We start from the raw sequence: 12,760 nt of genomic DNA, 5'->3' as shown, positions 1-12,760 counted from the left end.
TGAAGCTGCTCACACGCTCCACAGCCGTCCCCTTAATGTGGATGGGTGGATGTGGGTCAGCATTCCTCCTGTAGTCCACGATGAGCTCCTTGGTCTTCTCGGTGTTAAGCAGCAGGTTGTTTCTGTCGCACCACTCAGCCAGACGATCCACCTCCTCCCTGTAGGCGGCCTCATCGTTGTCACTGATGAGGCCAATCACCGTGGTGTCATCTGCAAACTTAATGATGGTGTTGGAACCATCAGAAGGTCTGCAGTCGTGGGTGAAGAGGGAGTAGAGGAAAGGGCTCATCACACAGCCTTGTGGTACACCAGTGTTCATTGTGATGGTAGATGAGCAGTGGTTATCCAGCCGGACGTGTTGGGGGCGGTTGGTCAGGAAGTCCAGTAACCATTTGCAGATGAGGGAACTGATGCCCAGGTCTGTCAGTTTCCTGATGAGTTGTGAGGGGTGGATTGTATTGAATGCTGAACTGAAGTCTATAAACAGCATTCTGGCGTAGGTGTTGTTGTTGTCCAGGTGTGAGAGGACAGAGTGCATTGCGATGGAGACTGCATCCTCTGTGCTCCTGTTCTGGCGGTATGCGAATTGGTGGGGGTCCAGGGTGGGGGGGAGACAGGATTTGAAGTGTGCTAGGACCAGTCGCTCTAAGCACTTAGTGATGATGGGGGTGAGTGCTACTGGGCGGTAATCATTGAGGCAAGATGGGTTGGAGTTTTTGGGTATCGGGACGATGGAGGTGGATTTGAAGCAGGCCGGTACCACAGCGTGGGCCAAGGACAGATTGAATATGTCTGTGAGCACTCCTGCAAGCTCCCCAGAACACGCTCTGAGAACACGCCCGGGGATGCCATCAGGGCCTGCAGCCTTTTGGACATTGATCCTGCTCAGCACCGCTCCTACATCGGTGGGGGATAGTGCATAATGGGGTGTAGGGGGTGTAGTGCATAATGTTGAAGTTCCAGTAGTGAAGCTGAGGTGTCTATGACGTGTTCAGCAGTCTGATGGCCTGGTGGAAGAAGCTGTCTCTCAGTCTGCTGGTACGGGACCGGATGCTGCAGAACCTCCTTCCTGATGGAAGTAGTCTGAACAGTTTATGGCTGGGGTGACTGGAGTCCTTGATGATCCTCCCCGCTTTCCTCAGGCACCGCTTCCTGTAGATGTCTTGGAGGGAGGGAAGCTCACCTCCAATTATCCGTTCAGAGCACCGCACTACTCGCTGGAGAGCTTTGCAGTTGTAGGCGGTGCTGTTGCCATACCAGGTGGTGATGCATCCAGTGAGGATGCTCTCAATGGCACAGTGATAGAAGGTCCTGAGGATGCGGGGGCTCATGCCAAATCTTTTCAGTCTCCTGAGAAAGAAGAGGCGCTGCTGCTCCTTCTTCACTGTTTTGTTTGTGTGTACTGACCACGTAAGATCCTCAGCCAGATGTACACCAAGGAACCGGAAGCTGCTCACTCTCTCCACAGCAGCGCCGTTGATGGTGATGGGGGTGTGTACTTCTCTGCACCTCCGGAAGTCCACTATCAACTCCTTTGTCTTTGCAATGTTGAGGGTGAGATGGTTGTCTTGACACCAGTGGGTCAGGGCGCTGACCTCCTCCCTGTAAGCCGTCTCATCACCGTTGGTGATAAGACCCACCACTGTAGTGTCGTCCGCAAACTTCACAATGATGTTGGAGTTGTTAGTGGCTGTGCAGTCGTAGGTGTAGAGTGAGTATAGGAGAGGGCTCAGTACACACCCCTGTGGAGCACCAGTGTTCAGTGTGATGGGGGATGAGGTGATGCTGCCCAGTCTGACCACTTGGCATCTGTCAGACAGGAAGCTAAGGATCCAGCTGCAGAGGGAGCTGCTCAGTCCTAGATCCTGCAGTTTCCTGTCCAGCTTCGAGGGAACGATGGTATTGAATGCTGAGCTGTAATCTACAAACAGCATTCTCACATACGTGTCTCTCTTCTCCAGGTGTGACAGGGCAGTATGTAGTGTCAGGGCTATGGCATCATCAGTGGACCTGTTGTGGCGGTATGCGAACTGTAGAGGGTCCAGTGAGTCGGGTAGTGCAGAGCGGATGAAGTCCCTGACCAGTTTCTCGAAGCATTTGCTCACGATGGGGGTCAGGGCTACAGGTCGCCAGTCGTTCAATGAGGAGATGGTGGAGGATTTGGGTACAGGGACGATGGTGGCCATTTTGAAGCAGGCTGGGACTACAGACAGAGAGAGGGAAAGGTTGAAGATGTGTGTGAACACTCCAGCCAGCTGAGCCGCGCATGACTTGAGGACGCGGCCGGGAATCCCGTCCGGACCAGTAGCTTTGCGTGCGTTCACCTTCCTGAAGCACTTCCGCACATCCTCCTCAGACACAGTGTGCGCACTGACGTCATCCGCGGTGCGCACACTGTCCGGTCTCATGGTGTTCGCTGTGTCGAATCTAGCGTAGAATACATTTAGATCCTCACACAGAGAGGCTGTGGTCTGCGGTGTGCTGGTTTTCCCTCTAAAGTCTGTGATCGTGTTTAGTCCCTGCCACATACTCCGAGGGTTGTCAAACTGTTGCTCCACCCTGTCCCTGTACTCACATTTGGCTGCTTCGATCGTCTTCCGGAGTTGGTAATGTGTGTGTTTGTAGTCCGATGTGTTCGCGGAGGCAAAGGCGGTGTTCCGTGCCGCCAGTGCCGTGCGAACATCTCCGTTAATCCAGGGTTTTTGATTTGGGAAGGATTTAACTGTTCTGGATGGGACGACATCTTCCACGCATTTCCTGATAAATCCACAGACTGAGTCTGTGTACTCATCAATGTCTCTAGCAGCCACGTGAAACATTTCCCAGTCCGCGTGATCAAAACAGTCCCGCAGCGCAGACTCCGATTGGTCCGTCCAACAGTGCACCGCCCTCCGGGTTGGAGCTTCCTGTTTCAGCTTCTGCCTGTAGGCGGGCAGGAGCAGGATGGAGCGGTGATCTGATTGGCCGAATGGGGCGCGGGGGAGGGCTTTGTATGCATCCCGGAAAGAGGTGTAACAGTGGTCGAGTAGCTGGTCTCCACGAGTGTTAAAATGGATGTGTTGGTGGAGTTTCGGTGAGACTTTCTTCAGGTTTCCCTTATTAAAGTCTCCTGCTGTGATAAACGCTGCCTCTGGGTGTGCGGTTTCCTCACTGTTGATCGCGCTGTACAGTTCCCTGAGTGCTCGGTCAGTGTCGGCTTGTGGGGGAATGTAAACAGCTGTAATAATCACTGCTGTAAATTCCCTCGGTAGCCAGAATGGCCGGCACTTAATCATCAGGTACTCCAGGTCTGGTGAGCAGAAGGATTTGACCGGGTGCACGTTCGCATAATCACACCAGCTGTTGTTGATCATGAAACATACACCACTGCCTCTGCTTTTCCCAGTAAGATCCTGTGACCTGTGCGCACGATGCACGGAGAACCCCGGTAGTTGTATTGCGGAGTCCGGTACCTTGTCCGATAGCCAGGTTTCTGTGAGGCAGATCACGCAGCAGTCCCGCATCTCTCGCTGGAATGAGATCCGTGCCCGAAGCTCTCACAGCTTGTTCTCCAGAGACTGCACATTAGCCAGTAATAAACTGGGTAACGGTGGTCTGTTAGTGCGCCGTCTCAGTCGAACCAGAACGCCAGATCTTCTCCCTCTGCGTCGGCGTTTGCGGCCTCCAGGGCCAGAGAACAAAGGCGTCTCAGGTGAGATGAATGGGGGTCTGCAAACGGAGCGTCCGTGTTGCAAAACTTGAACTCCGGAAAGTTATAAGAAAGACCGTCTTTTATGTCCAGTAAGGTTTGTCGGTCGTACACAAGGAGACATGTGCTACTCGCGAAAAAATGAAGGAAAAGTAAAATTACACACAGAAAAAAGCTGTTGCTTGGGGGAGCTCGCGACGAGGCTGCCATACTCGGCGCCATCTTGAAAGTCCACTAAAATCTAAATAGTGTACTTTGGTAGAATTAAAAAAAAAGTGTAATGGAGGTCTATGATGATTTTTAGTGCTACTATCATCTAGTTCTGATTCTGGTTCTGTCTTGGTTAAATCCTAAGTAGTCCTGATTTTAAACTGTTGCAGTCCAGTTTTAATTCCAGATCAGTTCTGGGTCTGGTTGAATTGGGGTTTAGTCCTCGTGTCTTGATACAGCCCCGAGCAGCACCAATTAGTGGCTGAACGACAGAGTTGTCTATGAAGACTATGAGTGTCTTCATAGTTTTATTTTTGATATTCACCAATTTTTATATACTGCAAAAAAAAAACGAAAATAAGTATTATAATGCAAATTTGCAAAAAAAAAAATAGCATATGCATCAAAATAAACTATTTCCAGCAGTGCAATATGTATCCTAAGCATCCCAGAAACGACACAGAAAGTCATAAAGTCAAATATAACTTTTAAAAACACCAGTATAGGCTTACAAGGCCCTGATGGTAAAGAACTAAATTTCTGTGAAAATGACGTCACTTCCGGTTTTGGGCAGGTCATGGCGCATATGTGATAGTTCGCGCTGATGGACGTGGGAAGTGTTACGAAAAGCTGATCGGATCGGCAAAGCCTGTTTCTGGAATATTATGTTTTTGTTGCTGCAAGTGCTTTTTATGCAATTTTTGCAAAGCTTTATGTGGAAGGAAACTGTGACTGAGGACAAGCTGATGGCATAAGATGTAAGTACAACTCCTCCCATTTCATATGCAAAAAAAATTATTGCGCTAGCTTTCATGGTTCCAGTGCTACCGGGATTTAAAAATAGTTATGCAAAACGGAGCGTGCCCGCTCCGACCGGCTTTAAAGGGTTAAAGGAAACTGTTGATCGTTTTAAGCCTTCAGGGTCTCCAAATGATGCTGTCCCTCCTCGACTCTTATAAGAGGTGTTACCTACAGTTGGACCTTTGGTTCTCCAGCTGGTAAACCATAGTTTGATGTCAGGTGTAGTCCCTAAAGATTGTAAACATGCTGTAGTCAAACTCCTGATTAAAAACCTGTTCTTGATCCTACGAATCTTGCAAATTACAGGCCTATCTTCTAACTACCTTTTCTTTCCAAAATTCTTGAAAAGAGAGTTCACAGTCAATGAATGACCTTCCTGGAAAAGCAAAATGTTTTACAGGTTTTCCAATCTATTTTTAAACCCTTTCATAGCAATGAATCAGCCCTTTTAAAAGTTTTTACTGACATATTGCAGTAATGACACCTGGTTACGCCAATCGGAGGTCACTAAAATCAATATAGAATCGGTGTGTAACTTTGCCAAAACAATGTTGGACTCTGTAGTTTTCTCTGGTCCCCTCCGCAGTCAGACCAGGAATGACATGTTTAGCTGCATGTTCTCCTTAAATTGCTGGCTGTCTGAGTGGTGTCCCAGAAACGATGTGGTCTTCATAGATAATTGGCAAACCTTCTGGAGGAAACCTGGTCTTATTAGGAGAGACGGCATCCGTCCCACTTTGGATGGAGCAGCTCTCATTTCTAGAAATATAGACAAATTTATTAAATCCCCCAAAATATGACTATCCAGAGTTGGGACCAGGAAGCAGAGTTGCAGTCTTACACACCTCTCTGCAGCTTCTCTGTTCCTGCTACCCCCCCCCCCCCCCAAAAAAAAAAAAACCCCCGTCTCCATAGAGACTGTGTCAGCTCCCAAAAAGACAAAAAACAAACTAAAACCAGCAACAAACAACTTAAACATAAACAATCACAAAGAAAGAACAATACAGTATCCACATCTGAACCAAAGAGTAAAACAGTGAAATGTGGATTATTAAATATTAGGTCTCTCTCCTCCAAGTCTCTGTTAGTAGATGACTGTGGCGGAGGTGTGGTCCCGGGCGCGGCTGCAGGGGAGGAGTGGTGCAGTGGGCTCAACGTGGCGGTGCTGGAGATGCCGGTGAGAACAGCTGACGGCGATTTGGACTGATAATGGTTTCCTTCCCTTTTTATAGTGAGACGGAGAGGAGCGGAGGGAGAGGGAAATCAGCTGGGACCGAGAGCTGTCAGACTGTGTTCAGTCATAACCTCGGAAAACTGTAAATAAATGTGGAACCTGGTGATAAAGATCTGTGTGTGTGAGTACCTGTGTATAGTGCATTTCACAATGACTTAATAATTGATCAACAAATTGATTTACTCTGCCTCACAGAAACCTGGTTGCAGCAGGATGATTATGCTAGTTTAAATTAATCAACATCCCCGAGTCATTCCCCGAGTCACCAGAAATCTCGAAGCACAGGCCGAGGGGGCGGTGTGGCAGCAATTTTTCACACCAGCCTATTAATTAATGAAAGACCCAGACACACTTTTAATTCATTTGAAAGCTTGATGCTTAACCTTGTCCACCCCAGCTGTAAAACTCAGAAACCAGTCTTACTTGTTATCATCTATCGTCCACCTGGGCCTTACACAGAGTTTCTGTCTGATTTCTCAGGCTTTTTATCTGATTTAGTTCTGAGCTCAGATAAAATAATTATTGTGGGTGATTTTAACATCCATGTAGATGCTAAAAATGACAGCCTCAACATGGCATTTAATCTGTTATTAGACTCAATTTGCTTCTCTCAAAATGTAAAAGAACCCACCCACCAACATATGGCATAGAAACTGAACATTTAACAGTGTTTCCTGAAAACCCTCTCCTGTCTGATCATTTCCTGATAACATTTACAATAATTGATTACACAGCAGTGGAGAGTAGATTTTATCACAGTAGATGTCTTTCTGAAAGTTTAAGAATATAATCCACCCACTGTTATCATCTTCAATGCCCTGTACCAACATAGAGCAGAGTAGCTATCTGAATACTACTCCAACAGAGGTCGATTATCTTGTTAATAATTTTACCTCCTCACTACGTACGACTCTGGATAATGTAGCTCCGGTGAAAACTAAGGTCTCTAATCAGAAGTACCTGACTCCGTGGTATAATTCTCAAACACGTAGCATGAAGCAGATCACTTGTAAGCTGGAGAAGAAATGGCGTGTCACAAATTTAGAGGATCATCATTTAGCCTGGAGAAATAGTTTGTTGCTTTATAAGAAAGCCCTCCACAAAGCCAGAACATCTTACTATTCATCACTGATTGAAGAAAATAAGAACAACCCCAGGTTTCTCTTCAGCACTGTAGCCAGGCTGACAAAAAGTCAGAGCTCTGTTGAGCCAACCATCCCTTTAACGCTAACTAGTAATGACTTCATGAACTTCTTCACAAATAAAATTTTTATCATTAGAGAAAAAATTACCAATAATCATCCCACAGATGTAATATTATCTACAGCTACTCTTAATACCATTGATGTTAATTTTGACTGTTTTTCTCCAATTGATCTTTCTGAGTCAACTTCAATAATTACTTCCTCCAAACCATCAATGTGTCTTTTAGACCCCATTCCTACAAAACTGCTCAAAGAAGTCCTGCCATTAATTAATTCTTCGATCTTAAATATGATCAACCTATCTCTAATAATCAGCTATGTACCACAGGCCTTCAAGCTGGCTGTAGTTAAACCTTTACTTAACCCTTTAAGACCTACCATAGAACCAAGTCCGCCAGAGCTTATAATATATTTTTACATGCTGTAGTGCCATTTTTGGGAGCATTTCAAGTTGCTATACATCAATACAACAATTATAGCCCAGATTTTAATAATATGTATTCATTAAGTGCATAGTAATTACATAAATTGCAAAAAAGTGCAATAAACTACAAAAAAAAATTGAAAATCGTTTTTGCTTTTTTAACATATATTTCTAGTTAGAGAAATTTAAGAGGCTTATCCCTCAAAGCTGTAAATACAAAAAAGTTGCACAAAATAGTTTCCCACCACAGGAAATTTATTTTGAGTGTCTTCATAGTTTTATTTTTGAAATACACCAATTTTTATACACTGCAAAAAAAAAAAAACGAAAATAAATATTATACTGCAAATTTGCAAAAAAGCAGCATATGCATCAAAATAAACTATTTCCAGCAGTGCAATATGAATCCTAAGCATCCCAGAAACAACACAGAAAGTCATGAAGTCAAACATAACTTTTAAAAAGAGCAGTATAGGCCCTGAGGCCCTGATGGTAAAAAAAAACATTTCCGCAAAATGACGCCACTTCCGGTTTTGGGCAGGAAATGGCAGACATGCAAAAGTTCGCACTGACGTCTGTTCCAACATAGGAAGTGTTATGAACAGCTGATCGGATCGGCAAAGCGTGTTTCTGGAATATTATGTTTTTGTTGCTGCAATTGCTTTTTATGCAGTTTTTGCAAAGCTTTATGTGGAAGGAAACTGTGACCTAGGACAAGCTGATGGCATAAGATGTAAGTACAACTCCTCCGGTTTCATATGCAAAAAATATTATTGCGTTAACTTACGTGGTTGCAGAGCTACCGGGATTTAAAAATAGTTATGTAAAACAGAGCGGGTCCGCTCCGACCGGCTCTAAAGGGTTAAAAAGCATCTCTAGACCCAGCAGTCTTAGCTAATTATAGGCCAATCTCCAACCTTCCTTTCATATCAAAAATCCTTGAAAGAGTAGTTGTCAAACAGCTAACAGATCATCTGCAGAGGAATGGCTTATTTGAAGAGTTTCAGTCAGGTTTCAGAGCTCAGCACAGCACAGAAACAGCTTTAGTGAAGGTTACAAATGATCTTCTTATGGCCTCTGACAGTGGACTCATCCCTGTGCTTGTCCTGCTAGACCTCAGTGCAGCGTTCGATAATGTTGACCATAATATCCTATCAGAGCGATTAGAACATGCTGTAGGTATTACAGGTACTGTGCTGCAGTGGTTTGTATCATATCTATCTAATAGACTCCAATTTGTACATGTAAATGGAGAGTCCTCTTCACACACTGAGGTTAATTATGGTGTTCCACAGAGTTCAGTGCTAGGACCAATTCTGTTTACATTATACATGCTTCCCTTAGGCAGTTTCATTAGAAGACATAGCATATCAAATTTCCCCTTGTGGGACAATTAAAGGATTATTCTATTCTATACATTTTCACTGGTATGCAGATGACACCCAGCTCTGTCTATCTATGAAGCCAGATAACACATACCAATTAGTTAAACTGCAGGAATGTCTTAAAGACATAAAGACCTGGATGGCCGCTAACTTTCTGCTTCTTAATTCAGATAAAACTGAGGTTATTGTACTCAGCCCTGAAAATCTTAGAACTATGGTATCTAACCAGATTCTTACGCTGGATGGCATTACCTTGGCCTCAAGTAACACTGTGATGAACCTTGGAGTCACTTTTGACCAGGACATGTCCTTCAACGCACATATTAAAAAAATATGTAAGACTGCTTTCTTCCATTTGCGCAACATCTCTAAAATTAGAAATATCCTGTCTCAGAGTGACGCTGAAAAACTAGTTCATGCATTTATTACTTCCAGGCTGGACTACTGTAATTCATTATTATCAGGATGTCCAAAAAACTCACTGAAAAGCCTTCAGCTAATCCAAAATGCTGCAGCAAGAGTCCTGACAGGGACTAGAAAGAGAGAGATTTCTTCTGTTTTGGCTTCCCTTCATTGGCTTCCTGTTAAATCCAGAATTGAATTCAAAATCCTGCTCCTCACATACAAGGTCTTAAATAATCAGGCCCCATCTTATCTTAATGACCTTGTAGTACCATATCACCCTATTAGAGCACTTCGCTCTCGCTCTGCAGAACTACTTGTTTTTCATAGAGTATTTAAAAGTAGAATGGTAAATGGTAAATGGCCTGTATTTATATAGCGCTTTACTAGTCCCTAAGGACCCCAAAGCGCTTTACATATCCAGTCATCCACCCATTCACACACACATTCACACACTGGTGGGAGGCAGAGCCTTCAGTGTTCAGGCCTCTCTTCTGTGGAACCAGCTTCCAGTTTGGATTTGGGAGACAGACACTATCTCTACTTTTAAGATTAGGCTTAAAACTTTCCTTTTTGCTAAAGCATATAGTTAGGGCTGGACCAGGTGACCCTGAATCCTCCCTTAGTTATGCTTCAATAGATGTAGGCTGCCGGGGATTCCCATGATGATGAGTTTTTCCTTTCCAGTCACCTTTCTCACTCACTATGTGTTAATAGACCTCTCTGCATTGAATCATATCTGTTAACCTCTGTCTCTCTTCCACAGCATGTCTTTTATCCTGCCTTCCTTCTCTCACCCCAACCGGTCGCAGCAGATGGCCGCCCCTCCCTGAGCCTGGTTCTGCCGGAGGTTTCTTCCTGTTAAAAGGGAGTTTTTCCTTCCCACTGTCGCCAAAGTGCTTGCTCATAGGGGGTCATATGATTGTTGGGTTTTTCTCTGTATCTATGAAGCGCCCACGTCTCTCAGATCAGCTGATCAGCTGTTCCTGAATGTACCCAGGACTGAGCATAAACTTAGAGGAGATCGTGCTTTTTCTGCAGCAGCTCCATTTATTCATTCAGTCATTTATTCCATGTATTTTGCCAGAAACGCCAGGCGCTCACGAAACTATTACAATGACCACCAAACAAACAATAAATGAGAGCAGGTGAACAGATTCCACACAAAGATGTGAACACAAAGCGCGGACCCGATGCATCAGTGACATGTCGTGTTTCTCACCCGACGACATGAACACGGACACGCCGTCGGGGCAGAAAGTCAACATCTAACTGATTCTGAGCTGCAGCTTTTGTTCCTCTCCGGCCTAAAGAAAGCTTCATTTTTTCTGCTTAATACTTTTTTTTTAAAATTATGCCAAATTGAAAAATGCTTAGCTTGCTGTTGTTTTGTGTTTTATTCTCAGTTACTTTGAAACACTTACTGAGTCAAAATTGAATTTAATCAAATCAATTATAGAAATCAGTGATGATACCCAGCCCTAGTGAGTAGCCTAAGCCCAACAGAAGTGGAGGCAGCTGTAGGTAATGAGAAAAGATGAAAAGGTTGATAACAGATTATATGGAGTAAATACACTGCCCAGGTGTCCCCTCTCCCCACTGCCTGTCAATAAAGAACTTTGTGTTGACAAGATTGTTAGGTAATCATTTACAAATCTATAATATCCGCATGGACAGCATTAACTGATGAGGTTGAAAAATTCAATACTCAAAAGTTTACTCTTCAGCCACCACGCTTCTGCCATCTGCCTTTTTTTTATTAGCCACAGTAAAGGCTGCGCTATGAATTCTGGGATATGTTGCGCCACGAATGAATAGAATAGAATAGAATTCAACTTTATTGTCATTGCACATGCACAGGTACAGGGCAACGAAATGCAGTTTGCATCCATCCAGAAGTGCTTTAGTGATATAGATATATTACAATATATATTAGCAATAATATAGATATGTGAGTATATTACAGAAATGGGTCTATTATGTTATAATGTACACGGTATGAAGTATGTTGTGAATATTCTATAACTATAAGTATGTACAGGCTGTAGTGAGTACAAGCTATGTACAGGATATAAATATGAAAAACTATACAGAATATGAAATAAACAACTTTACAGAAATTTGAGATATACAGCTATACAGAAATGGGAACTATGCAAGCTGCAAACAGTTGTAGGGTTAAAAATTATCGAATGTACAGAATGATTATTTACACAGAGCTATACAGTAGTGCAGTTAAGATAAGTGAGATATAATTCCTACAGAGGCTATATAAAGTGCTAGTGGTTGTGAGTGGTGGTTCAGTCCATGTTATTATTGTGTGTTTGAGGGTACAGTTGTCCATTGTGGGTGCGTGTATGTTCAGTCCATGTGTTAACGTGGGTCAGATGTCAGGAGGCAGAGTTCAGGAGTCTGACAGCTGTGGGGAAGAAGCTGTTCCGGTACCTGGTGGTCTTAGTCCGGAGGCTCCTGTAGCGCCTCCCAGAGGGCAGGAGGGTGAAGAGTCCATGTGATGGGTGACTGGGGTCTTTGATGATTTTCCCAGCCCTTTTCAGACACCGCTTCCTGTAGATGTCATTTATGGCAGGAAGTGGTCCTCCGGCGATGCGCTGGGCAGTTTTCACGACCCTCTGCAACGCCTTCCGGTCCGAGGCAGAGCAGTTCCCGTACCAGACTGTTATACAGTTGGTCAGGATGCTCTCGATGGTGCAGCGATAGAAGTTCACCAGGATGTCTGAGGACAGGTGGTTCTTCCTCAGAGTCCTCAAGAAGACGAGGCGCCTGTGAGCCTTCTTGACCAGCTTGGAGCAGTTGGTCGTCCAGGTGAGATCCTCGGAGATGTGGACTCCCAGGAACTTGAAGCTGCTCACACGCTCCACAGCCGTCCCCTTAATGTGGATGGGTGGATGTGGGTCAGCATTCCTCCTGTAGTCCACGAATGATACACCTGACTCCTTCAAGTCCGGGGAAATGAAGTGCGCATTTCCGGCCGCATTTGGAATTGGGACAGCCTTCATCATGTCGCTGTGGTGTAATCAGCCTCCAAATGGGGTCTCAAAATTGTACCAAAAAACTCTGTACCTACCTCCCTCCAACCACACACTTCTTCGGGTTTGCCATCAGCACTGCCTGCCTCAGGGAATCCAGGACTGTGACCAACCACTGCACATGCTCCACTGAGGTATCACTATGAATGATGACATCATCCAGGTAAGAAACAGCATATGCAGTGTGAGGACGCAGCTATCGCTACAGGAAGTGCTGAAAACTGGCCGGGGCTTCCAACAAGCCAAACGGAAGTGTGACGAATTGGTACGAACCACACAGAGTGGAGGAGGCCGTTTTTGTCTTTGGACTCTGCAGACAAGGGAATCTGCCAATCAGCTGCGTTTCAAATTGGTGCTCCATGAG

Source organism: Astatotilapia calliptera, chromosome 3 (genome assembly GCF_964374335.1).
Source record: "Astatotilapia calliptera chromosome 3, fAstCal68.1, whole genome shotgun sequence".
Taxonomy (NCBI): Eukaryota; Metazoa; Chordata; class Actinopteri; order Cichliformes; family Cichlidae; genus Astatotilapia; species Astatotilapia calliptera.
Note: the sequence above shows the minus strand (reverse complement) of the source record.